Genomic DNA, 3,749 nt, shown 5'->3' with positions numbered 1-3,749 from the left:
AGGATTCAACTTTTTATTATAGCCAAGAGGCAATTTTGAGCATAAGGCATTGTGACTATTATTCTCATGTTATTTTTGACATTTTGGTGATAATGGAAAGGGTTTCTTTGATCCAACACTGAGTTGAATCAGAGGGTTGAAGCTCTTGGGTTAGGGCCCAACCCTAGTAATGAAGGTTCCTCTTCTTTTTATATATGTATTGATCCAAATTAGATCCATAGAAAGACTGTTGAGAACCATGACTGAATCAGGTCGAAAAAATCTCTAAGGAAATCCAAAACAGTATCAAAAACACCCTGAACCAGTGGCTATGGCAGCCGATGTGGAACGACGACGACCTCAGTCAAAGTGCGTTGACCGAGGCCCATGGAGACCACGCAGGAGGCCAAAGTAGCGCCTAGGAGCCCCGGAATGGGAAAAGGAAGAGGTTTGATGCGCTTAGCGCTAATCGCGCATTGTTGGGTGAACAAGGCCAAAATGGAGGAAGCTTGAGCACTCGGTCATGTTGGGAACCGGAGGACCGCGGGTGGAAAAGGTAAAAGCGCTAAAGTACAAAGGCGGGACCCGCACTTTGGAAACCGGTGGTATTGATCGCGGTGCCCTTAAATGGTAAGTGATTTTGGATAGGAGCGGAGAAATTCCATACACCGATCGACGCATGGCAGGTGGAGGCGAGAGAAAACCGTCGTTGATCACGCGCTATCGGTCGAACAAGTCAACCGCGTGAAACGTGCATATGGCATCGAATCTAGAGGGCCCAGATCGGACGGCTGAGATTGCACCTGATTGAAAGAAGCAGAATTGACACGGAATTAAGCTGCGTTCTAAAGGGATTTGGAATCTGTTTGACTACCACGGTGGAGTAAGAACGCATCCACGACGTAACCAAACAAACAAACTGACGAAGCATGTTGGCACCATTTAGAGGAGGAAAAGTGGCCACTCCCTAAGAATTCATGATGATGCCGAATGCAGGGAACTCCAAGCGCAGCTACAGAAGGCAAATTGACACAGGCGGAAGAGGAACCGAACAGGCATAGGGATCGAATGGCTAAAGCCATGAACAGAGACAGTCGAATCAGGTAGAGTTGATTTGGATTCAAAACTGAGAAGATTCCAAGCGACCAAGAGAGACAATGAACAGTGAACCCTAAGAGGAGGACTGAACACAAAGAATAGTAAAGCCAAGCAGAAGAGACAGAGGGCCGAGCTGACCACAGGCAGTGTCGAGCACTAGAGAGCTTGAAGATTCAAGCCTTCCCATAGAGGAATTTGTCTGGACTGAGCATCACATTTGGCTCTTTGCACTGTAGACCAAGAGGTCACCGAGCTGGTAGGAAGAAGAAGAGTTTGTGTACTCCAAGTGGATTGGGGAATCCAAGAACCACCCTGCCAAGCAAAATCTGCTTTAGGAGAACTCATATTAAGTCCCTGTATTGTAATTTCTCTGCTGAAAGACACAATGAAAATAAGGCCACCACTTAAGCTAGACCGGAGACGTAGCCCTGGAGGATAAGGTGAACGCATTATTAAAATTGTTTGTGTCTTTGTGTTGCTTATTGTATTTCTCTGTTGTCTCTCCATTTTATTGTCTGTGTATTGGAAATCTGATCGATCCGTTGTTTCAATAACACAGAACACACACCAGCACATGAGTCTGTAATACCTTTAGTTTAATAAATTTTTAACTGATGGCACTCATAGGGTGAATATCAGATCAAGTGGTATCAGAGCTGAAGGATGTAAGGTTAGACAATCTTGTGTTGGTATCGTTGTGAATGCTCACAAGATCAAAGCTCAAATTAGGACAAAGAGATTTGGTGGAAACTAATCCTGAAATTGGAAGAGTCTATCCTCGAAAGACCATGTTAGAAGAAGGTTCTATGGGGCTAGACCCTCAATTCATAGAGAGTTTCCTAGCTATAAAGTCTATGGTTGAAGAAATGTATAGAGACTTTAGAAATAAAAAGGTGGAAGATGCATCAAGCTCTAAGCAAGAGAAAGAAGAAGATGAGTCTCACTTCCATGACAACTCCAAAGGAAAGGGGAAAGAGGAAAACTTTCTCACACCTCCTAATAGCCCTGTACATAATAAGAAAGCGTCTTTGATTAAGCTAGATGTTAAATTTGATTTGCCTATCTATGATGGAGAGCTAAATGTTGAAAAATTGGACAATTGGATTAGACAAAATGATGTGTCTTTCAGGGTACAGAACATAAACTTAGACAACAGTAAGATTCAGCTGGCAAGCCTATGCCTAGGAGGCATTGCCTTGGTTTGGTGGGAAGGTATAACCCAAGCTGATATGAAAAGCCATGGTAAGACCATCTCTGTCTGGAGTGACTTCGTTTCTGCAATAAAAAAATAGTTCTATCCATTGGCCTACATGTAGCAGGCCATGATGAGTTGGCAAACTCTTCGGCAGTTGAAGGGGAAAAGTGTACAAGGTATACTCAAGAGTTCAGAAAGAGAGCATTGACGTTGGGTATCTCATTAGACTCACCAGAGACTCTTTTGAAGTACATTGGTGGTCTACACAGCTACATGAGGCATACCATCATCATGTTTAATCCCACTAGTATAGATGAGGTATCTGTACAAGCTACTCATCTAGAGGCTAGAGGAAAGAATGGAAATCTAGAAGTTGGGGGACCATCCCAACCCACTGTAAGCAAGAGTAAGGAGAAAAGAAAACAGAAGTGGAAAGCAAGGAAGGCTAACACTGCACAAAAAGCCAAAGCTTCATGCACCCACTGTAAAAAGGAGGGGCATGATGATGAGCATTGTTGGATTCTGCATCCAGAGCTGAGACCTAAGAAGTCCGAGGGCAAGAAGAAGAAGACGGCTGCAACTATTCAGAGAGATTTGGGGTCAGACTTCGGAGATGAAAAAACTATAGCAGCCACAGGTATAAGAGGTAAGAATTTTGAAGCATCTACTAGTAATTCTGCTCAATCTGTTATTGATGAAGAAAATGAGAGAAAAAGACATGAGCTTTTCCATATTCGAGTTATTTCCAAAAATCAAAAGATTGATACTTTGTTTGATAGTGGCTCTCAAGTAAATTTGATTTCAGAAGCAATTGCAAAGAAATTGGGATTAGCAACTACACCTCACAAGAAACCATACCCGTTAGGATGGTTGAATGATAAAGCACAACTACAAGTGACTAAACAGTGCAAACTCAAGTTTTCTTTTGGGTCATCATTTGTAGATGAGGTTGAGTTAGACATAATTCCTTTGGATATATGTGGAATTGTTTTAGGAAGTCCTTACTTGTATGATAGAAAGGCTATTTTCTATAGAGCTGAGAACAAGTATCTACTGGTTAAAGATGGAATCGAATACTTTGTAAGAGCTCATAAGCTCAAGAATAATTATACTCTCATAAACTCAGGACAGATGAAAAGAATGATTAATTCATGCAAACAATTCTTACTGATGGTTGTAAAGGAAAAGAAACTTGATAAAACCAATGCATTTGAGGGTTGTAATGTTGAATAACAAGTTGATATAGAAAAGGTTGTTTCAGAGTATGATGTCTTGTTTCAAGAACCTAAAGGTATGCCACCCAAAAAGGGAATAGTACATGATCTTATTTTGTAGCAAGATGGTCCATTGCCTAACATTGGGATGTACAGGTTGCCTGCTTTAGAGAATGCTAAAATCAAGAAGCAGGTGCAGGAGTTGCTCGAGACGGGCTTCTTCAGGCCTAACACATCACCATGTGGGCCACCAATTGTTTTGG

The sequence above is a fragment of the Pinus tabuliformis genome, chromosome J, assembly GCF_031772625.1.
Source record: "Pinus tabuliformis cultivar Carrire ecotype Pingquan chromosome J, CPIR1, whole genome shotgun sequence".
NCBI classification, from domain to species: domain Eukaryota; kingdom Viridiplantae; phylum Streptophyta; class Pinopsida; order Pinales; family Pinaceae; genus Pinus; species Pinus tabuliformis.
This window is presented reverse-complemented; position numbering follows the sequence as displayed.